General features: G+C 39.0%; 1 protein-coding gene across 1 annotated transcript in view; it reads left to right on the top strand.

Moving 5' to 3' along the window:
• Nucleotides 1-25,451, top strand: part of LOC136763003 (protocadherin-1) — a 147,823-nt gene that overhangs the window by 100,203 nt on the left and 22,169 nt on the right. The window lies entirely within an intron of this gene.

Below are 25,451 nucleotides of genomic sequence, written 5' to 3'. Positions count from 1 at the left end.
ACAGGCATGCTCTTTGCCAGGGCTGCTGGGGGAGACTATTCAAACGCTTTGTTCCTCCATATTCCTGACGTCCCCCAACTCCCCCTTATCTACAAAACCTCTTGAGGGGTGACTTTGGGTTCTCATTAAAATGAATAGCAATGATGGTGTCTGGCACCGGGTCAGTGGCTGGTTCCTTGCAGCTGTGAGGGCAGCTGTGGATTTTCTCTGGAATTCTGCTCAGAGAACACCAAGGTTTGTCTCTACAACGAGGATTGTTACCTTGCATTTCAACAGGTAGCCAGTTAAAAAAAAAAAAGTAAATGAGCAGGTATCAGCTCTACACCAGACCTTCTATTCTACAGTCGGGTCATCCAGTCAAATTTAAAATTGAAATGCAAAAGATACAGCAATTGAGTATTTTAGAACAAATTATAGTACTTACGACTGCCTGGATAAAACAACAAACATTCTAGTAGATCGTGTTCATTGTATCCACTATTACTGCTTATTACACTTTTCGATACACATTATGGCTGCCATTGTGGATCCTTGAATGCAAGGGCCAGTAATCTGTTATCCAGAGATGCAGCGTACTGTGAATCTAATTACATGGCTGTCTCTAATTTTATATTCATTATGTATGGTAAATAGTATTCAGTACATGGTTTATAATGGAAAAAGTGCAAAGCTTGGTTTATACATTCAATTCCCCCCAGTGTGTATTAGGTTTTGCTTTGCTAATAAAGGATAAAGTTGGAAGATGCACAGTGCATGCATATTTACACCAACGATCTTCTTGATTGTTCTACTATAAGGGGGAAGGACATTTCGGAATATAACAATCTGAACTCCTTACTTTGTTGATCAGCTGGGGAAATTTTATTCAAACTTTTGTACAAACTGTGGGAGATTAGGTGCTGCTTTTTTGCTTCCAAATAGTGGATTCTGTTTGGCAGGCGGTAAAATCCTTGTCTTAAAACGGCTAAGCTGTGGTGACGTGGTGTAACCCAATCCTTTGAGCTGAGTGATAGTTGATCAAGTATCTTCTATAAAGGATGACCTTCTGGTTCCTTTATGCTGATGCAGAATAGTACCATGACACGCTTTGAAATACAACCCATCCTTCGAAAGTAAGTTGCCTCAGCTCTTTGTGTATATTTGCATCTTTCAGTTTTACCTGTGAGACGGCCACGGTCTTCGGTGTTTCTCGTGGCGTAATTGCGTCACGCGACATTTTCAGTCGAGCGCCTGCTATGCCAATGTGCCTTGCAATCTTCTTGTGAATTGTTGAATATAAAAAATAATAATCGCCATCATCATTATCATAACTCTATCCATATTTCATGTTTAAAACTGTGAAGTAAGCCACACAGGACTCACTTCTTCCAAAGATTTCCTTTATAGAATGTAGAATTGCATAGAATAATGGAATTTATAGATGTGATTAAATACTCAGGCAGCTTAAACTGACCAGTTGATCTGATTCCACACATACCATTTTTTATGCACATGTGCATTGATTCACATTGCTGTGGAAGCACTCATGCAGTATATTTTTAACTTACTATTGCTTCTCCGGAGAATTTTGACTCCCGCTGTCTCTCCCGGGTCTCGAAGGGAATTTATTTAGCCTTCTGCTGTTGTTTATTTCCCCTTATCTGCAATACCTTGCTGCACTCCTGTCTTGGTGAATAAAGAGCCCTGGTCTGTACCAGTCTCCCTCATAGTTAGAGCCGTAAATTGGCCTGCTGCAGACAAGGCTGCTGTGTGATGTATAATGGGAGTGATTGTGCTGAGGTCGGCACTTCTTCGGGATTCGGGGCTGCAGGGAAGCTGCCTCCGTGGGGTTTGTCTGCTGTGCACACCCACTACGTTTCAGTAGATAGTCTGGGTGAAAGCAGGTAAACATGAAGCGGAGTCCCTTTCTGGTTCCCTTAATGAACTGAACATGAACCTCAAGCATTAACATTGGGCTTTCTGTAGTTCAAAATAATGTATATTTCAGTTGATAAGTACACAGGCCCAGAGTCTTTCACAATACAGTCTATGCCCGCTCTCACACACACACACACACACACACACAAAAGACTATACAGTAAAAACTCAAGGACTGAAGTAAATCTGGCCCCACACTGAGTTACAGTGAAGTTTTCTCAACAAATATTTGTCATCCTCTACAGGCGGCTCTCCATCCCTGTTTGTTATAATTGGGTTTGCAGGCTTTTGCCTCTTAGGCCGAGGAAGTGATCCACTATCCATAATCATTACAGAATCATAGCCTTGGCCTCCCTCCACCATCCTTATGAATGCAGTTAGCAGCTCCTACCGCCTTCAGGGCTACATTTCCTGTTCCCCTGCCAGGGACTGTTGCAGCAGCCTTTTCATTGTACCTCACGTCCTTTGATCACTATAGCAGCTCACAAATGGTAAAGCGGCTTGGATCCCCGTCATTACACGGCCATTCTGAAGTAAACTGACTGATGTGCGGACTCTTTATCTCCCCAGATCTGGACAGCATACATTACCATGAACATTTCAGCTGATGGGCTGTAAGCCTTGAACTTGGGTCATTTTTAAATATCTTTTAGTATTCATCTTGTGATTAGTGGACACGGCTTACAGGGCATATCAAGATCACATCAAATGTTTTAGAGCAAATTATATACTATTATATCATAATAACTGCAATCAGAGCATCGAGCTAGACCCATTTTTGTGTTATTTTTTGGTAGTCTGGACTTTTTCCTTTCAAGAACACCGTTGGAAAGCACAGGAAATTGTTATAATGGATGCTCTGTCTGTTAATTCCTTCTCCATTGCCAGCTTCTAACCAACGTGGGATTGATTTTTGTCCTCCAGATTCCTCAGGGAGTAGGGTCTGGAGCTTGTTTTACACCCCACAATTAATGCGGAGAAGAGTACGGTAGCTAAAAGAAAAAAGAGAAAGACAGAAACAACTGAACAACAATGCAGGTAGCTGGAGGTCTGGGCTAAATCAGAGTAGGTCCAGGGACAAGAATATGTTTTATACCACTATATTTGTTTACAACAACAATCAATTTCTGAACACATTCTTCTACTGGAATAAAAAGCAATAAGACATACGTTATACAATATATAATTAGTATAGGCCTCCAGCACTATTTTCCAATTCTCAGTTTACCGTTTGTGGCATAATTGCCTGAACTTATATCACTCAATACATTTTATAAAATGTTTTCCTGATTTGCTGTGCTTCGTGTTTTCAGTACCTACACGACACGGCTGATGTATATGTGGTTGAGAAGGTAATAATGTTCACTTTTGTCACATGCTGTACATTACTGATTTCACAGAGGCCTCCCACTTGCGTGCATTATAGTCTCTTGTGTTACCTTCACAACAACATACTACTCCTGATCAAATTAATTCGCAAAAATGCCCCAAAGAGCAGGGATGATGTGTGGAAATTACTTCATCATCCAGGTCATCTTAGCTTTGCTGGGAAACGGGAGCCCTAGGAGCTGTTTCCTGGACTTGGCTCAGCTGCTGTTGCTTAGTTTTAGCCAGTCCCCGTTGGATTTCTCCTGGTGTTTACATCCCAGGGAGGATGAAAGAGTTGCTCGCAAAGGAAGGGAAAGTCTCTAAGGCCTGAGATTTGCAGGTTGCCCCCCGGGCTTGTCCACTGTTACGCCTGTTTTTCCACCGAGTCCATTGACACGGTTGCTGGTAAAGGTCTGACTCCTGCCTGCTGCCTCACAGGAGGACACTGGAGCCGTGAGCGCCATAGTAACGGAGGAACGGCTGACTCCGATTTGCACTGCAGTCAATCGTGCAGACCAATTAAAAGGGGATTTGAAAACACAGCAGTACGCAAATGAGCTTGGAAGTCCGGCTGGAGGTGCAGTGAGGTTAACACAGCATACTTAAATAGGGTGAGAAATTATTAATGAATGATTTATTTCTAACCTCTTGACAGTGAAATTAATACTGGCTTCACATAATGCACAATGCAACCACACTCACGCAAGATATGAGTGTAAAAAAGACAAAAGCTGAAAGGTGCAACTAATATGGTTCAATCTTGTTATTGATCCACAGAATTTATGTTGGTATGCATCCAGGAGATCTATATTCAACTTCTTGTGTAATATCTAGCAATTGCTTCAAAATTTTAAGTTTTTCTAAAAGATACAAGTTTGGCCAGACTCAGGCCGGTGTGGAGACAGATACTAATGAAGTTCAGCAGGAATGGCAGAACTGTCTGATGAGCTGGAGATTGTGTAGAAGGAGTATTTTACAATCTCAGCCTACAGAAAACTGGCAGCTGCCTTCAGCTGCGCTGCAGAACCATCATTTTAAAATCCTCTTGGCACCGACAACGAGTCCTCCATGTCAAGTAAACCGCTAAAGTGTCTTTAGACATTGAGAAGAAATTAGAAAATGTCCTTGTCTTTTTAAAGCCCAGAAATAACTGAAGAATATTTCTTTGACCGAACAACAAGAAGTAGTTAAATAAAAGTTTCCATGTACATTGCAAGGCGGTTGGTTGTGTAATTCCAAATAATATATGATCTTTTTTCCAACAACTATCTTTGCTATTTGTGGTATGTCATATCAGTTTGTCTTTCAGTTTTGTTTCCTATAAAATTACATTTTTCAGATTTTTGGTTGATGAATACTAGCGCTTGACCTTCATGTGACTCCTTATTTAACCCTTAAAAATGTATTTTCTCCATCAAAGTATCTCCTGAGGGAGGGAGGCCACTCTGATCACACAGTTTATTAACTGTCTTGGACTTGGTCAACTAGCAATTAGTGATTAAGCATAACTTAGTACACTAATTATATACTCTCCATTCTCTTCTGCACCTAGTTGGGGGACCAATATGTTTTTTTTTTTTCTCCCCTCTCCGTTTCACTTCTATTTTTTTAAATGTATTCCTGTAAAATTAAAGTTTAATGCTCCATTAGGAGGCAAGTCTGAAGCATTTAGAAGGTCGTGTATGAGCAGCAGACGCCTTGGTGGCTTTGATGTCCCATGCAATTGGCAGAAGAGGATCAGAGAGGAGAAAGAGAACAACTGGAGGCTTTGACAAACAAGTAGGCCAGTTGGGGGATCGGGAGAGGAGCCATTGTTGTTATCGGTAAACCTACCTCTTCAAAGTACATCTCAGCAAAGGAGCAGCGTGCGGCCTCCTGCTCAGAGCTCCTTTTGTTTTAAGCCAGATCTCGGTTCAATCCCAATCTTTAGTTAAGGGCTTTTAATGGGATTTAATGTTGGGGGAGCCCTGGATTGTATACAAGCCAGAAGCTAATCCAACTTGACTTAAAAATAAGCCACTGTTTGCGTGGTCTTAGAGTAACGATCCTATTGTTAAAAGTGAGATTGTGAAGAGGGTTGACATGCATCATTTCTGTTGGTCTGTTTGGTTTCAATCAGTTTATATTCACCAAAGCAGGCCCCAGAGAAGGCTCTTACACTAGAAGATATTCAACAAAGAGTATCTTGATCCAGAGGTGATGCACACATTTAACAAAACAGCTCATTAAAGTATGAAGAATTGACTTACTTAATATAATGCATTTCAGATAAATTGGTGTTGATTCCTTGCATCTCTAAGAAGAACGTAGCCTGTTTGTGAGGAATCATTCTTAAGTGTCTCATTCCAATTAGGTTTGGTGCAAATATTAATGAATTCAATAAAAATTGTATGTTTGTTTTGTTTTCTATTGGGTTGTGATTCAGAGAGGCATTTATTTTGCATCAATTTTAGGAAACGTATAAACTTTAGGAGATTGCCTAGGGTTTATTTTGTCTGGTTCTGTTTGCGTTCAAACACAACTGCTACAAGTCATGGATGGAAACAACAGTCTACCAGCTGAATGATAGTTTCTAGCCTTGATACACATTGATTGTGTTGTCATAATGCTAGGAAAGACAGATATCAGAAACCACGCTGAAAGAGGATGTCAGCAGTAAGACACAGCAGCCAGCTTTGCAAATAAACATGACACTGGATAAAACTAAAGCAGTTAGACTTTCTGCAATTTTCAAAGCTATTGCTCAGACAGAACAGTTTTCTGTCATGGCACAGGGCTTATAACAGTCCCTGAGACACAGCACCTCTTTGCCTCTTTCCCCTTTCGGGGTTTCATCGCAAACTCGGGCATGTTGTTAACAGAAAGCTGTGACCCATGCAAATGTCTTCTGCATGCTTCTCATCGGGGCTCTCATTCTTACTGTCCAGTCTCCCGCACAGAGCTGACAGAGGGAGAGGGTGAGCAGGGACAGCAGACACACAGGTAACACTGACTCCAGCTCCCTGGGAAGAGATTCTGGGAACGGGTGGGCGGCGGAAGATATGCCTGACACTGTCGATCAGTTTATCTGTCTGTCAAGCAGTGCTTCTGCTGCATTTCTCATCTGGAATCAGATGCTTTTTTATCTTCTAGTCAGCCCTCTGCAGACGCTGGCTTTCATCTTTGCATATTCTAATCAGACAAAGTAAAATAATATTTTATATTAAAATGTCACATCAGTGTATGCGGCCTCTCGAATGGAAAGCAATGCATTGTGAACGAGCGCGAGTTTCCGGTTTCTGTTTGACTCCTATTCATTTGGCATGCTATCTATCTATCTGCCTATCTATCTATCTATCTATCTATCTATGTATATATCTGCCTTTGTCTGTTGGCCTCTCTCTCCCTTCTTTCTCTGTCTAATATTTAGATGTATGCTGCTTTTATGGTCTGCATTGCATAGAAACCAAAAGGGCTTGCGTGTGACATATACTGGCTACAGCCTGTTGTCATTGTCAATGGAAGTAGAAAAGCCTCTTATTGGCCTTCTTACAAAAATAAATAGAAGGGAGCAAATGGGATTTAGTTGCCCATTTTGGATAAGGGTTGGCTGGGGAGCAGTCCAGCAGGTGGAGAGTTAAAGAGCTCGAGTTGAGCAGCTTATGTGGACATGACCCTAAAAGGTAATCCCACAGGACTCAGTCGGGGAAGGAGATTGTTAGCAGGGGATAGACCTAATTAAAATGCGATTTGCACTACAAGAAGCTTAGAGAAAAAGCCTGCATTTTAAGAATGACTAAAAAATGTATCAAAAAGCTTTTCTTTTTCTCTTTCTTTAAAAAAAATAGTGGGATGTTATTCTGGCAAAGGATTTGCTGTGTAAGAGCTGCTGTGAGTGACACGCAGCAATGGGGAAGTCATGGCTTTGTCACTCACAGCATTTCAGCAGAAACCTCCGGGTTTTACAGTGCAAGCAGGACTCGGTGGCACTGGAATATGTTCTTTTGTTTCACAATCACTCGAAGATTCCAACACTTTTGTTTATTTGCGCCTGGCAATTTAGTGCTCATGAAGATGCGCGGCTGACAGGCATAACAACTTCCCACTCACGAGTACTTATAAATTAACCTCGTACAAGTCAGTACAAGCTGATACAAATGCTATGAATCAGATTGGGTTTCTAATGTGGATTTATGTCCACTGATGCACAAGGGCACTGCATACAAACCAAATCAATCTCACCCACTGCCAATCTAAACATAGGAAGCTGTTGAAAAAATTAAAAGGAGTTTGAGATGCTTGCTTATTGACTAGATTTTTTTTAGATCTCTTTGGTTTAGGTATTACAGGCATTAAATTCAAGCTTTTTATTGAAAACTGTATTTTGCAAGCGAATGTGTGTGCTTGTCACTAATTTGAATTGAAATGGCTAGAGGAAATGCAGCCAAACATGTTTTTTGTGAACAATGCTCACATTCTTGAGCATATGGAGAGCAAAAAATTGATCCGTTGCCTGCGTTCAATATACAAAACGTATAGATGAAGTAGCTATGCAGCAGGAATCTGGCTTACAAACATATTTTTTACATCATATTTATTATGGGAGAAAACTAAACAAAAAAGAAACTCTGGGTGGCTGATTTGTTTTTGCCCTCACATTTCCAAAGCTCAGGCCTGCCAGTAGGTTGCTTCTCCGAACCGGCATTGTTGCTCCTGTGGGGGCAATTTAACTGGTTTCTAGGTGGGTGTGCATTTACACTCTCTTTCTTCAATTTGAGACTGTGGGAATCTGGAACCCATTCTACCTCCTCTTATTATTGCTCCAGGCATTTTGTTTAAGAAAAGGTTGAGACAGCATTCTAAGGATGTGCGATATTTGATTCTAATGTTACAATGTCTATATCTATTGATTTCTGAGTAGTATTATTTTGGGGGGGGGTAGGAAAAGAAAGCAACGCAGGTTAAGGTTCTCTTTTCCACTTTTGTTTTACCTCAGGCTCTTGCTCGCTGTGTTTTCTCCCATAAGAATAACCAGCACCTCTCCTTCCCTCTCTTGCTTTTAAACTCTATACAGCTGGTGCAATGCTGAAGGGAAAATGGGAATTAGCTTTGAACAGTTCTACAGAGGTGTTTTACTTAAATAGAACTCCAGCAGGTTGTATATTGATAATGAAAATTCTAAGTTTGGAACACTTATTCGCCTTAACAAATCACTGAGGGCAACACAGATAGTAGTTGCTTGTGATTGTGCAGGTAAAGATGGCATATTATTTGTATTATTATTATTGTAGTGAGAAATAAAGGGAGGCAATTTATTACAATCAAAGTTAAGTACATAAACAAAAACAATACAAATGTTCACACAGTCTGTATATGTATATATAATGTTGATGTATATTAAATATTATTTGTATTTTATTCTAGGTAAATGTGACACTTGCATGAGAATACAAATTGAAGGTCTCTGGTAGAAAAAAAAAAAAAGACGACAATTCTAATTACAGAGATTAATATTGGCAGGAGCACTGCTTGGTAGTATTTTCATGCAGTGCACCCATTATTTATATTGGGGGAAGAATGCATTTTGGTTTTCAATGAGTTTTATCATCATAGGTGATAACAATGAGACACTACCGCAATGCTGAGGAATGGGACATTTATTCTTAATGGAAACCTTTCTAGATTTCATAGTGCCTGCTTTAAATAGACAGTTGTACTTAATCACCTTTGGAAAGGGGGGAGGGTGATGCATTGCAGAAAATAACAAATTCATAGAAAAGCTTGTAAGGACTCAATGTAGTCTGTTTAATTAATGTGTGATGCTCTGTCAATAATAATAATTAAGCAGGCTAGTATGGCATTTAAATACATTTTCCTTAATATTAATATAACATAATATAATTCAGCCACTGTAAAATAAAATTAAATAATCCAAAGCACTGAGAGGAGTTTCATTGAGAAGGTTCTTGAGTTTTGCGACCTCAATTCAGTCGCTCTGAGGGTTAGATTGCTCTTTCAGGCCCCAGCGACCTGCCGACCCTCTCCGGTTGGGGAGCAGTTTCTCCGAGTCCCTTTGTCATGGGGTTTAGCTCTCGCAGAGTTTTAAAGTTGCTGCAGCTTGAGAAGAAGCTTAGCCTCCCAACTTGTAAAACCCTTCTGCGACTGGGAGGGGATCAGTCAGGCTAAAAGAAAGAGAGGATTACAGGATTAAAAGATGCCGCTTTTTTTCTTTTTTCTGCGGCTGTGTCCATTCAACTTGGAAGCAAGGAAGGGCTTAAGGTGGTGGCCACAAGTTGGGCAACCTGCAGGGCCAATGCTGTGAAAAACTGGTAATGATGAAGTGTCCCATGGCTTGCTTGTTCAATGGTTTTCTCCTGGTGGTAAAGTGTTGCCCTGAACTTGATTGCAGTCAATATCTTGTCTGAAAGAGGCAGAAAGCTGTTCAGTAAAGAATGATGGGCAGAGGATTCATAGAAAAGATGGCATTACAGGTTTGATTTACATTCTCCTTGGAAAAATCAGTTCTTCGGCACAAGTGGGACATTTTCAGTTTCCATTACGTCACACTTTGCATGTCCTTTTTACAGTTAATCAGTGTCCTGATTTCCAGTTGAGTGACTTGCTCAGGGTCAGTGTACCGTGGAACAGCATAGGGTCTCATGGTTCAAAAGTGATTATATTGCAAGTTCCACAGGTCATGGGAGCTAGGGGACACTGGCTGCCTATGGCCATTTCTGTTCTCACCAAGTAGGATTCACCTTCCCATCAGGCTGATATCTGGTCAATGTCAAGCTTGCCTGACAACCTGACCCAAAATCTTCTAACATGTAGGTTACTGTGGTAACCACAAAGCTCTGTTTAAAACTGCAATGATCACACGCATGCCTATTTATAGGATGCATGCTAATTGACGAGCGCACACTCAAAAAAAAATCTAAAATGAATGAAGCTTAATGTATGACACATTTTTTTGTCTAAAAAGTTACAATTATCTTCAGGCTTACTCACATTCTTGGCTTCTCTTTTTCTTTTTTTTGAAGACTAATGCCTACCTGAGTCCATGATGTTTTGACTTGAACTGCAGTGTATGTATATCATTCTATGCACTATGCGTATTGCCTTATTTGCTAAAGGGTTTTGCATGATTTGCTTTGTGAAGGCACCCTTCCCAGTCCAATATCTAGCATGGTAATCACTTGAAATGCATTGTTGAACATATGACAGTTGAATTGAAAAGCAACAAATACTGTATATAACCAGCCAGCCAACTCTATATCTGTATTCAGAATACAGTGGGACCCTGCATTCAGCTTGCATATCAATGTAAATGGCTTATACTAAACAGACCTAAAAGCTGCTGCAAACAGAGGCATATGCTGCTCCAAAAAGCAGAGGGCCAATGAACCCTCAGGATGTCCACAAGAAAAGCAGCAAGGTTTCCAGGAAAGGTCACAGCAGGACAGAGCAAGATTCCTTTGTCTCTTAGCTGTTCGAGCAGCGGGAGGTTTAGTGTTCTACAGTACAGACACTCAATAGGTGGGCAAAGGGGCATCGTTTCTAAGCAATCTGTGGAGCCACCAGTGTTGTAGTAAGCAGGATGTCCACATGACCTTTAACTGCACCCCAGCTCTTTCAGCATTGTTCTGTGGCTAATTACATCCAAAAGGCTCTCAACATTTGGCAACATCTCAGCAGCTGGCCTAACAATACGGTTTTATACACGTCTACCTGTGTGTCTTACTCCACCTCTAGTAGTCGATGTGTTAGCTATTCTGAAGGTCTTCCAACTATATCATGTTTTGCTCTGAATTAATATAAAATTGGTACTGTTCAAACAACCGCCCAACAAAAAAAAAATAGAGATAGATATTTCAGGTATTCTGGACATTTCACTTGGATATATTGACTGTTAGTCTGATAAGATCATGACTGGAATATATAAGGTAACTGACAGTGTTATTTGTTTTATAATTATGTGTAATGTTTTATGAAGTATTTGTCAGTATGATCTTCCTGTAGAAATGTGTCAGCAAAGAAACAAACCAAACCAAGGACTCTTCTTGGATAACTGATGATGTCAGTTTTTTATTTGTAAAATTCAATGGTCCTTCCAAATCCTAGAAGACGTGCATGACCTGCTCTTGCCAAAGGGGTGCAGCGAAACATGCTTGCTTGGCGTAAAGAGGAATCTGGATGCCGGAAATTTCCTCGAGGGCTAGCTGGGTCATGTGTCTTTGCAGCAGAAGCCACCTTCGGGGGGAGGAAGTCAACAAAATGGGGCATTTCAGGTCACCAGAGCAGGACTGTCCATCCGCAGAGCTGAGCACAACTTGTGCTTTTAATGCACCATGCCATAAACTATTACACTCAAAATCTTTGGGTGTTCTTCCTTTATTTGAAAAAAACAAAAACAAAAAAAACTCTGAGCTCACCTGCATGCGTTCATTTTACTACACATTTAGCACACTACAGATTTGTACTACTGCTTCCATTGAATGTATCAGAGGTTTTACTTATTAAATCCTATTATTGTGGTTTGTTCTAAAGCATAAGATTATAGAATCCTGTAGTTTTAAGTTTCCTGTCCTGATTTAATCATTTCATTCTTTGCTTTATAGATTCCATCTTTAATACAAATTAATGGACCAATTAGTATGTGTTTGTGTGTGTGTGTGTGTGTGTGTGGGGGGGGTGTTAATTTGTTTCTTATGATTCCCCTTATGATGTGAATGAACGTATTCAATTAGAACTCCCTCATTCTGACATATGACTCTCGTTACAGTTGGTCATTCATAGTTTGTCTCTCAGCTCACTGGCAATGCTAATGTTATCTCTAAGTATTTGCCATCTGCCAGACACACGATATGGACGTTATGTACAAACCCCTTTAGGTTGTCTGATGGATTTCTCCCTCTCCTGTGGAATAAAGTGAGGATTTTTGTATTAGCACCTTAATCTGTGTTAATAATGATTGAGAGCCAACATACTACAATCTCAATTCTAGAGAGAAAAAACATCCAAATCATATACATTTAAACCTGTCACTGTATTTATGTATTAATTAATTCTTACCTTTTATAAGTTAAACACTCAACTGGAATAACTGGAAGCTGGATTCCTTCAGCACGTGTGATATCCAACTCAAAGTAATCGTACAATGGAGACCATCCATTGAAATAGGGGAATCAAGGTTACTTCCCCTGACCTCAGTGTATTTCTTGATTTTCAAATATATTCTTGAATTACCAGGCAAACATACCAACACCAACCATACCTTTACATATGCTTTACAACAGGGGAGAGCTCCTTAATTGTTGTCGACTTCCATTCTTGGATCCACTTCCTCTGTCACCATTCTGGAGTGAGCATATTGTTTCTGGGAATTTCTTTTCATAAGGCTGCAGACTGTGTGTGTTTGTAGTGCCTCATGATAGTAAGTATGAGTGAAAGAGGTGGTTGAGGTAAGATGGGACCAAGCAAGAGGTGGGGGTGCTGCCAACTCAAAAGCATTAGAAATGTCAACAAGTACCCACTTGAGAGCAAAAGGAAGAAGAATCTCGTTAAGAGGATTAATTGAAAGTGGTTGGCATGGAAACTTGGCCCACCGGCTGTCAGGAAACAAACCTTGTGATTTTATTGAATAGATTTAACTTCTGAAGCATGGCTGTCTCCAAAAAAAAGTGAAAGAAAGAAAAACTTTACTGTGTTAATTTGAAAGGAAGCTGAAAGAGTGTCAGTAGGAGCTGCTTAGCTTTCAAGGTAAGCAGGACCTTCTAATGCCACCATTAGCATGTGTGATTCATGTTAATCTGTAACGTTCAAACCAGTTAAAAAAAGTTAATACTCTAACGCTAGAGTATGAGGTATTCTGTGTTGTCGATGGGAGACATTTTAATTTTACGATTGACAGTGCTGAGGAAGTTTTTCACTACATTATTTTTCTGTTTAATGTGCCAATAGACTGTTTGAAAGAAAGGAGATGAGCCTAAAGATGTATTACAGCCCCTTGTGCTTTAGTTGTTTTGTTTCCAATCTGAAAGGCTTCCAGTGAAGATAATGGTATTGAAGATGTTAAAGCCTCATCTTTTCACTTGGGTTCGGACTGCATTTTCCTATGTTTGCTGCCTGGATGAGGGTCCCCCCCCCAAGAAATGTTGTCAGATTAAAAAAAACAAAAAAAAAAACAATTCATTAAAAACTAGGATATCCTCAGTTGCTTGTCCTTAACCCAGCCATGCTTTTTTATTTATTCACATTTATTTATTCAAATTACTTTGAAAGGTATTTAAAAATGCCAATTCTTGTATTGATGTAAAGTTCTGTTTGCTTTGGCAAAAAAACACATTAACATTCATCCTGGGCTTTTCCCTTCTAGATTATAGATTAATTCTATTCATTAGTAATGCACTGCCATCAGTACCCCTCCAACAATATACTGTAGGTATTCAATATAACAATATACTTGTGCATATTTGCTTCAGTTGCCACCATGCTTTTCTATATCTACAGTAGCGATATGTACTTTTAAATTGACTGTCTAAGGGACTCTGGCTAGTGTATGTGCAAGACTGGTGAGAAAATGAAAGGTTGACAAGCCCCCAACACACAAAAAAAAGGTTTGGAAAGGATCAAAGAGAATATTCTGCATCTATGAATACTTTCATTTTCAGCAGTGTTGATTATGGCAAGCCTGGACAGGGTGGAAATATATTAAACCCTGTTGCAGATTAGTAAACGCAATAATATTATTTCCTGGAAAAAAAAACACTCCACTGGTGAATTGCTGCCTGCGGCTAAATAGTGCCACTGTCCCTTAGACTGTGTTTCCATCAAAAGGAATACATAAACACATTTGTGTTCGTCGGTCTGGTCTTGTCTAATACCTAGGGGACCACCCAACAAAAGGATGTGATCACTGGACAGAGCCAGGCACTGCAGGCAGCGTAAGAACAATGAGATACAGCAGGTAAACAGGACTGAGTCCTCCATCTCCTGTGTGGGATCACCACAGAGAGATAATAACAAAAGGGATACCTGCTGTTAGCTGTGAGCTTTTGCTAGTGCAATTGATGCTGGCGCTAGTCCCTCTCGGCACACAATAGGTTTGAAAAGAAAGGGAGAAAAGAAAAGAGAAATAAAAAATATATATGAACGCAACCTTTCCCTTTGTAATTAACTTAACACTGTTTTAATTATCTATCTCTTTTTTTTTTAATACACTAACTTAAGTGAAACATTGCCACGCCTCTCTCCGCTTTTCAACAATGAAAGAGCAATAACACTGTGGGACCCCTGAGAGAGCCCACCAATGATTCTGCGACAAACAGGAAGTGTACTGCTGTCAAAGGTCAGGCTGAAGTGGCTACAGAAAGACTGAGGCTCAAAAACAGTGGGCAGTCGTTGCGCATCTGATTTTCTCCATACCAATTAGCTGCAAAGACCAAAAACAAATTCCTGACATATGTCTTCCAAGCACAGAAACCTGTAGGGATACACAGCAGAAAATACCAAAAAATGTCAGCTTTAATGTCTTCAACCTTAATAGACAAATATGTCACACTTTTTATTCTCTTCTCTTTGAAGTCCAAAGGAATAAACGATAGCCTCGTGCAAGGTCTGTTATGTCTTTTATTTCAGCAATGGGAATTATTTATTAAGCATTTGAATTTCTATCTACCCATCTATCGATCTATATTTCTATTGCTTTTGTTTTTAAAGTGGAAAATATCTGTCTATTCTACAGCTCATTCCCACTGTGCCTCTGTGTGTGGAAAATGAGATATTTGTGACTGCTCATTAAATACATAGCAAGGAAGGAAAAAAACAATGCGTAATTAAATCAACGTGTTAATGTAAAAGGAATATGTAAAAGGATATTGTTTGAAAATTGTTTTGATGTTGTTATTTTGAGCTTGAAAGGTAGAAATAATGCTTTAAATCAGCCATCATTTCGCAAACGTGTATGCAAAGTAAATGGATTATTATTTTCCCTGTACCCTTCAATCATGTCCATGAAAAGCAGATAGGTTTTGTTGCTAATCGCTTTGGTCTATGGGGACTGTTTACACTTTATTTCTCTATTTACGGACGACCGCCTCTTTTTGGTGTCCAATGAAATCTCACAAGTAGAGTGTCTTTGTTGTTGATTTTTTTCCTATATTTTTAATGAGACTCTGGACTTTGAAAAGGGCAGGAGTAAATGCTTTGGAGCTGTATAATAACACATTTGATTGAAAATGTGTAGTTGTAATTATTGTTCTGTAACAGAGCTCTATTTGTTCTTAAAGATGCAAGCAAAACAGTTAAAACCTCGACCAAAATCGGTTGTTTTTGTTTGTTGGTTTCATTGCTGTTTTGTGAGGCGGGCCCAGTAAACTAAAATATGTTGATTGAAATTGGATTGAGTCTCATCTCAACTAAAAATAAGGCACATCGTTTGAGTTGTTTAGGCTGTCCCTTCTGTAATACTGATTTCACCCATAACACACTGTGGTTTAGCATTCTTTGTGCATATATTCCTGTAAAGCCCTGCTGCAGTTTCATTCCTATTAAACATAATTGTAAGTGGTCATGTTCTTATGGAGGGCAGTTGCAACCATTGCAAAACCCCTTTTTAATAATGTAATTGTATCCGCAAGGGTAAAAGCTCTATTCCTAGCTTATTCTGCATGTGTTTTTCTCTGTCAAATACTGTATGCTTGTTTGAATATTATTATCCTTCTGTTGGTTTAGTTATTGCTTCTCTTATTGTCTCGTTTTTATATTTATTTTATTTTTAGACATATGCAGGCTGTGCCACGGAGTCACGAAATAATCAACCGCAGCAGGAATACGAAGGCCTCTGCAGTTTACTGGGAGATGTGACCTCCATTAGTTACATATGAGTGCTCAAATGGAACATATATCGTATGCAGCACACAGCATTATGTTTAAGTATCTGTAAGAAGACTTTCTTTTTTTGCAAGGTGTCACTGAGTGCCTTTTCAACCCGATGCAACAATTGTAGAAAACTGGATGGAGTAGAATGCAATGCAGTTAGAAAAACTAATTTTACAAACGTATGCATAGCTATCCATATGGAGGTAACCTTTTACAGGTAGTCCAAGGAAGTAATAAATTAATAAAACATTTGGCTCCAGAGCTCATTAGCACAGATGCTGGAGAGGCCGGCTGCTTGTTCCCTGACAGATGTCTGGTAGACAGAGGTGAAGCCCTGCATTTGTGGAGACTTCCATACCCTCATCTTGTTCTGATTATTAAAAACAGACTTTCTGTGGTCCAGTCCTATGGCCCATCGCACTGCGTGAGTCACACTTTGACCCTTTTGGCGATTGAAAAATAAAACCGAAAATCACAGCTCTGCTATCGGGAGAATGTCTGTGCATCTGTCTATGACGTAACAATCTTGTACCACAAGCATATTCAGGAAATTGAACTCGCATGAAAACAAGCAAACAGCCTGTAAAATGATTTTCTTGTCAGAGCAATGTCAAGTTCTTTCAGGGAGAGGTCAGTCTTCTTTCTCATGGCATTGTTCTTTTGGCCTTGACTGTAGCCAGCAAAACAAAACAGAACTTAAGGACTCACTATATGAGTAGTAATATACTATTTTAGTACGTATGTAGATAGATAGACCGATAACTATATATATATACAGAACTGTTTCAATCAGAAACAAAATTGGGAACATTTACATTTTTTTTTCCTAATTTGATAAATTAAAAGAAGCTTTCATCACTCGCATACATCTATTTTTAGATGACATATGTAAACACGTATACAAACACCAACATTTTAATCGAGCACCTCCAAAAAATACTGGAATTGTCCACTTTTCCCATAGTGCCTTCTCATCTATGGGAAAAGTGTAAGAATTCTGCATGACATTCTGCAAGCTGACCTGTCAGATATGGTTGTGTTAGTGATCATTTTTGTGCTTGGTGTTTTGTCAAAGTTGTATCATCTCTGTGTCAAGGTTTCTTCTTCTTGCACGGCAGGCCTGTGTAGAAATTGTGCAGGCAGTCGTGTCCTACCTTGCATTATGTGAGTCGTATTTATCCCTCTGTAGGTGCAGTAGCGGTGGCTGTCCAAGAGAAGGGAGCCGGACAAAAAAGACTGCCTTAGAACCACTTTTGTGAAATGCCAATAATTTGGTCTGAGTTCACATGCTTCTTCGCTGCTGTGCTTCAAAGGAACTTTTTTTTTTTTCATCTTATGCCTGTGATTGTGATCAGCATTGTTGCTTGATGTTTATCGAATATAAGACAGTCGTACACAGCTTTGGTGTGAAAAAAGTGTGTTTGTGGGGACAAATTAACTCTATATGTATCCAAAATCGTGCTGTAGTTCATTGGAGAAAGGAGTTTGTCTGTTTACCAAGGAAGAACTCAACAGTTGCATCACCTTTTTAAAGTACCTTTTTGCAAAGAAGTTAATTTTGAGTGCAACTGTTACCCGTGGATATTTCAGTATTTTCCATATGGATATTGTTGATATCTACCGGATTGATTTTGTGCTCTGGATCATTGGTCCCTTTCTGGCATTTTTCATTTTTGTTCTTTTTTGTACTGAGGTTTTCAGTCGTAACTTTTGGGAAACTCGTACTTGAGGAAGACTGTTCAGTGCTGCGCTAGAACTGTGTCTTGGAATTATACTGTTTGACCGTGTGTGGCAGTCTGTGGACAGGACTTCATTGAATGACAGTTCAGATAATCTGCAGTTGTTGACAGGTAGGTTTTCTTCACAGTCTTGTATAAAGTATTATTGATCGGTTAATACTGCTCTGCAACCCCAGAAATAATTGTCTTGGTTAGCTTAGTTCTTAGTCTCCCTATTTTCTTCTTGAATAGGCACACAACCTTCGAAAGCAGGAAGTACACTTTTGAACTTGAGATCTCATCTTGTTGTCTTTAGAAGTTACTTACAACAAAGGGTACTTATATATATATATTTTTTTTAGGTTTTATAACCTGAGCCAATTGATACATTAATGATCATGTGAGAGGAACTGAGTTTGAAATATAAGGTAATATATAAGTAAATATAGATATAGCAATGTCTAGGATGTGGGTTAGGATCAAAAATCTATAGGCATATTTTACCTTTGGTGAAAATGTGGCTTTGAAATGTATTTTACTTTTGAGGTTAAGAAGTCAATATGATATAGGCACACAGGAATTATCTCACACATTTAAGTGCCGTGTAGTTGTTTGAAATTTGTACTACAAGACACGGAGATCTATCTAACCCCTCTCTCTCTCTCTCTCTCTCTCTCTCTCTCTCTCACTCTGTCTCTGTCTCTCTCTCTCTATACACACTCTCATTTGTGATTTTTCATAGCGGCATGCTTAAATCTGCTGCATTATCATTGATAAATAGCTTTCCAATTGGGTTCAGCTGGATAAATCTTTGCATTTCTTATGGAAATTATTGATGACTTGTGACATCAGTGTTTCTCTGAAATGGAAGAAAAGCTAAATGCAGAATGTAAAAATCTAAGTGTATGAGTACTAGGTGGCTAGAGATAGTTCCTTTTTATTTTTTGTTAATGTGATGTTACACCAAGGCAATCCTCTATTAATCATTAATGAGGTGTTTCAGCATGTATTAATATTTATGACAGGGCTTTTGTCACATTATCATATGCTTGAGCCAGCTTATGGGAGACCGTAGTCGCAAGTGTTGCGGTTGCACTTGATGCACTTTGCATAGGCAATTCCTCACACACGGGCTATTTAACAAATGGGAAGTAAAGAGTTGCGCTGAGGAGAAACCCCATTTGCAGAAGTGTATCACTTAAACACAAATACTACAAACTAAGATTTCACATTTCTTATTTAATGTGAAGTCGGTGATTATGAATCATTATTCTGAGCGGGATGTGCTGTGTTCTCCGCACAGGGTTGACATCCCGGTGGAGCAAGCCGTGCTGAATATTCAAGGCATAGATTTTCACCAGTGCCTGTTGCCCATCATGAATGTAAGTTACCTTGCACAGCGGATTTAATTCTTAACTGAGTGCCAGCAAAGCTGTCATGTAGTCTTTTCTTTAAGTAGTGAGGGCAGAGGTTGTGCTTACAGTAAAACATTACTAAGACTTCATTTTCTGCAAGTGAAGACAACTGGTTCTGGCCATCGGCAGGATATGGCATTACTTGTCTATATTGGGATAGAGGGACTCCTTATGTATGGAAGCCTGTCAATGTGCTTTAAACCTCACAGCTTGAAAAGATTAAAGGTCAGTATGGTGTAAATATTCCTATTCCTAAATATAGCTCAGTATAACAGGAATGTTTTGCTTTTCCAATAAACTGGTGCAAGCAATCTACTGCGCAAAGCTGTCAGAGCAGGTGACACTTTAAGACTGCTCTGAGATCATTTTTGATATTACTTTATTAAGTACCAAGATATGCTAACCTTGGCAATCTCCCACATTCCCAGAGAAGCGACCTCTGGTATCATCTGCAGTGTTTATAGTTGATGGAGTGTATCCAAGTTATCCCTGCAAATTAGCAGCTCACTGCCTCTGCTCCTTGTGATTGCTCGACCACTTAAGTAGATTCAGAAGACTTCTGCTTATAAATTCTGTATGATAGAGAACTTCGGGGAAAAAACTTAGGTTTTCTCTTCTCTGACCTGTCTGTCAAGGCAGTTGTGTGTCCTGCTGAGACACCAACATACAATTCTGGTGGTTTCTCTGACTCTAACAAGAGGAAGGGCACCGCTTTACTGCAATCCAATTCTCTCACAGTACGTTGCTGTTTATGAAATCACACAGTCTGGTCCATCACTTCCCAAAGCTGGCTGCTAACTACAATCAGGTTGGAAAATCAAGCAGCTCTAAGAAGAATCAACCTGGCTAGGTATCCTTTGATCTAGCAAAACACCAGACGTGACCACAGATGAGGGATATAAAGTCTGTGTCTTGCAAGAAAAAGGATACTGAAAAACAGCTGTGGGAAAGTAGACTGTATTATCCATTCAGCCAAACTGAAATATATGTTAAAATCTTATTCTTTACGCCTCATTTTCTTGTTTTTTATCCAACTATTAACCAGAATAATTGTGTGAAAAATAAATTGTATTTGTTAATGTATTAGCTGTTAATAAAAATGGTGTAGTCCTTGCAGTAACAATACAAGCATTATAATGTCATAACCAGCAACTTTTTCTAAAATTGTAAATTGTTCTACTATTATTATATATGACATCAAAAAATGAATAAGCTATCCCAGACTTTAAACAAAAGCTCAAAAAGACAAGGTAAAGACAGCTTTCGTTTATAGATGAAATGTTAGCTAAAAACTTGAGACAGTAGTAGAACAAAGACTCGCTTCCATTTCATTAAGGACAGTTGAAACCAATGGATATTTCAAATAATAAAAAGAAAGAAATATGGGAAATTATGGCTTATAAAATAACTATATATCAATGGAAAGAATACCTTCTATGTCTATGTGACAATAGAAATACAGATGAGCAGTCCTGATTTATTAAAACAAATACTTCTCTGATTCATTATTAATGAGCTAAAAGATTAAAAAGGTACTTAATTTGTAAAATCTATACTTGGGTAATTTCTTAATGACAATTCTGAACTCTAAATTGGGATGGGTATATTGGTGAATATGAGAGAGGCGTTTGGATGGCAGGTGCTGTTTCTGAAATAAGACATGATTTAAGAGTTTGTAACTGATCAATCAGCGCAGTGCCTCTCAGTGTTAAAGGGATATAAATAAACACTCTTCAATTTACACTTGCTCAGTTGATTGAGTTGCTGAGGACAGTTCAATTTACTGAAATGTAGTCGGTTTTAAGTGCCACAAACACAATTCGTCTTAATCGCTTCTGCTTTGACCCGGTCTGTGGTACCTATTGTTTGTAATGCATACTCTTCAAAATTACACTTCTTTCTTATAAGACTTAAAATCGTGTCATCGATGGTGTGGCATATATGCAAGATTTCAAGGTTCAAGAGTCTGAATGCCATTGATTGCATGATGACTCAGATAAGCTTTTTTTCCCCCCTAATAGAGCTGAAACTGCTAGTATGAAAATATGTGCAATGGTCACTTTGTATTCAATTGAGCCTTGAGTGCTTGACCTTTTTTTATTTATTTTTTGATGCCTTGATGATGAAATAATGTCTTGAAGTGAATATTTCCCCTTTCTTGCACACTTTCGTCAGCTTTCCCTTTTTGTAGCGGTCTTTAAGGACCAAAAATAGCTTTTAATGGTAATTTTCTGGGGTGTGCTGTGCAATGATAATCACATGGCACATCTGGGGAGAGTGCCGTACAAATATTGCCTTTCTCTCTTCACTTTCTAATCCTAGCATTCAATCGAAGTCTCTGTGACTTAGATGAAAGACTGCCAGCATTTTACCTCCCTAAGTTTAGTAAATAATTAACATATCTGACAAGATTTGCTTTCAGAAGCCTCTCTTAAACTCCATAATAAGTCTGATTCCCATGTCTCCAGTGATGAGTCAGGTACATCGACACGTGAGAGGACTCTGGGATGTGGGAAAGGAACGTGGGGTAGTAAAAGCAATCTTGTGTTTCTGGAGCAGAGGCATTGGCAGGGTTCTATAGAATTAAATGCCGTTGCGTGGTGTGTGTCACAACAGGAGATACGGGGGTTAAATAATTGATTTTGGTTTCTTGTTCCCACCTGTACCTAAAAATACCAGAAGGAAGCTCATCTATTATTTTAATGCTTTCTCCCTCCGCTGTAGTCTGGGACCTGTGAGAAAAGTGGACAGCTCTATTTGACCACTTTTTCTGCCTAGGGGTCTGGACATGAGACCACTGTTATTGATATTGGTTGGGATTGTTGTGGAAGAAACAGACATGGGTGGACGTCCATTCAAACACATCTATGGACAAATGGGCAGTTCCCACAGCATGTGTAGTGCACTTAAACAGTATCTGCACACATACACACAAAGAGAAAATGTATAAGACGCCCATATAGTACCTGGTAATCACTTTATGTAAATTCCTTGATAGATATGCATATGTAGTTTGCAGCAGCTGTCTTCTTAATTACAATATATGCAATCTACCTAAGGTGTGTACATGTGATGTGCATTTTATATTCATAGTTTCCCGTTTAAAATAAGGTAATGAACCTTGATTGCAGTGTATGAAAACCTAATACCTTTGTAATTTTGGGGAATGCGTTTTACACATCTGGCAATCAGGGAGTCATTATTTGAAGCATCTCTGGATCTGCCATGTACATTGTAGAGTACTAGATACACAATAAACATGCTTATTTGCAATGGCCCCAGACAAGAAATCGTCACCTGGGGGTCATGTATGTTTGGTCAGAGCGGACAGGGTGTCACAGGATTGGTCACGTATGGAACGCACACATACTTCACGTTTGCTATGAAAAGTGTTACCTTAATCCACTATCAAAATGGAACAAGATTCTTATCCTAATTCGCTATTGAAATCCATGTTTCTATTTCTTCCATAAAAGGACGTGCTCTGTTGTTTAAATATGCTGGATTAAGTGCGTCTAAATTTCACCTTAATTTCATGCCCAATGCATATGAATTCAAAACGGTTTCTCGTGCTTTTCAGAAAATACATATTGAGTCCACTATTAATACACCAGTGTGTGTGTATATATATATATATATATATATATATATATATATATATCATTGGAAGAACAAGAACAGTAATAAATTAATGAAAGTAACAACAAACTAAATCAATGAATACACTTTTTGTTCTTAAGATTGACATTAGATATGTTATTGAATTTGTCTCTTCTTCTCTACAACATATGTTTTTTTGGTACATGAGCAACTGTTCGCAATGCCAAGGACACTGGCTTTCAGTCTGGAGCTCACAGTCGGCAGCTCTTGTAATCTCTTTACTTCACCGACAATGAATTCATGTGCTGAGTGTCGCATGTTTTCCTTTCAAACTGCCAATCTATAGCCTTCAGTTGCAAAGGGCTTCTAAACAGACAACTCAATTCAGCCTGTTATTCTTTATCACCTGGTTTATAATTGCTTCTCGTAAGAGGGTAGACAGATGTAATGAGTGGCGACCGCGACACATGACTGGAAGTGTTGAAGAAGGCAGACATAGCTTGGCAGGGTGCGTGACTCAGGGTGCTTTCTTTTTGTGTCTGCAGAAAAGAACAGTATAGGAATCCAAGGCCAGCATTTTCCTTTTTAGTTCAGCAGGTAATTGTCATGGAACAAGCTACCTGAATATCAGAAAGCACTAGGGAAGAATAAAGAAGAGTTAATGTTAAAAAATGTTGTCGATATAGGGGTTACAATTCCACCTGCAGGTTATTTGAATCAAAACACATATGTACAAACAAACACACTAAAACTGAACCTCTGAATTGTGAGCAGTGCCTGAAAATGAGGTTTAATCCTAGAATGATTCGACGGACACGAGCTACAAATACATTCTCGATAATAATGTGCTTACCTGGACATGGACTGAAGCTCATACACGCCTGGTCTTTACCGTGACATATTCCTCCTTTCTTCATCATACTAGGAATTAAATCTTTTTGAATGTACTAGTACTCACTGTGACTCACCACTTTAATAATGATGCATTACACATAAAATGGGCTCTGGCTATAGATAACCCAAGAGGGAGAAAATCTTCTGTCATGCGGGGTGGGGGGAGTTCTTGTTTATCTTTTGGGTGCCAGCTCATTTGCCAGCGGGTGCTGGCGAAGGGGCCCATGAGTTTGCACAGACAGATGGCGGTGAGCTGCGCAAAGGCTGGTACCTGTTACAAAAATTGATTGCAGTGTTCATTGCCAACTATCACAGGGTCCTCTAGCATTAACTCTTCGATAGCCTGTGGGCAAGGCCTCCGGAACAGTGATGGAAAGGCAGAAAAAGGCGATCCCCATTTTGCAGGGTTTTGTATGTATGGTGTAACTTTTAAGATAGGGATTCACGTCACAATAAGCCAGAGGAAACAGAAGGTATTAATGAAATGACTCAAATGGGGGTTCATGTGCCAAAAGGGCTTTAGCTGGCAGCTGTATATTATACCACACAGGGAAGGGCTGCAATCCAGTCCTCAGCTTCTCCCCAAATGAGTATCCAAAGTGCTACTGTTCTCAAATCCAGTTTATTCCTTTCTTTGTCCGCAATTGTGACATAAGATGTAGGTTTATTAGAAAAAAATGTGTGTCATGCTTCGGATGCATGTATTAGGCTATCTACAAGAAGCTACATTTGAAGTTGGTACATTTGCTCCAGTTATTAAAACTCACTCATGAAATATAAAGGATGTTTAAATGAGCTCATATTAAGCATTTCTATTGTTGGTATTATATATAGAATCAATTTCCTTTCTTTTCATATTCATGTGTTTTTTTTTTTTCACCCCTGTTGAGCAGCTCATAGGAAGTGCATACAATTCATCTATGCTCTTTGTGTTAAAGTCACACAATATACACACAAACCCTTGTTTCTGTGTTATTGTCAAGGGAGACAACTCCAAATGAAAACTATATTTTGTGAAACTCTTTTTACAGCTGCACTGAGCTTAACCTTCTGCTTTGAGATATGAATATATCTGAAGACCTCCCCATCTTTTTTTTACAGGTCCCACCAGCAAATCTTCTTATTTAATCTTCATTTTTTCTGTGGTCGTCGTCTTTGCCTTTCTGAGGCTCCATTCTATAGGTTATTTTGCCCATATAACAATTATATATATGTTACATGTGTGTGAGTGAATGTATAGTAGTAGTGGGGTTTTGTATATATCTTCTAAGAATAGATTAACTGATGTTGTCGATTCTAACATCATGAAAAGGTTATAATACACACCTAAGTGTTTTAAGTATTTTGAATACAGATATCTAAATGTGTTTCCTTTTGTAAAGCACAAGTATAATGTATTATTAGTATTATTATTATGATCCTCCTCCTCCTCCTCAATGGGTAATATGCTAATTATATGATATACAGAATTTAATTATTACCCAACTTGCTGCAGGGGAGACGCATGCAGTGCTCTTGTAGTTTATTCCTGTGTTTTACTATCCAGGAAGTGCAAAACAGTGTGGTCAGCGTTTGAGCTGTAAAGAATCGTTGACTGCTCGTATTTTTTCATGCAGTCAATATACAAACCGTTTATTTTAACCTTTTCCACAAGTATCATATGTTCCATCTCTTACATAAG

The sequence above is a fragment of the Amia ocellicauda genome, chromosome 11, assembly GCF_036373705.1.
Source record: "Amia ocellicauda isolate fAmiCal2 chromosome 11, fAmiCal2.hap1, whole genome shotgun sequence".
NCBI classification, from domain to species: Eukaryota; Metazoa; Chordata; class Actinopteri; order Amiiformes; family Amiidae; genus Amia; species Amia ocellicauda.
Note: the sequence above shows the minus strand (reverse complement) of the source record. Positions and strands in the feature narration are given on the sequence as shown.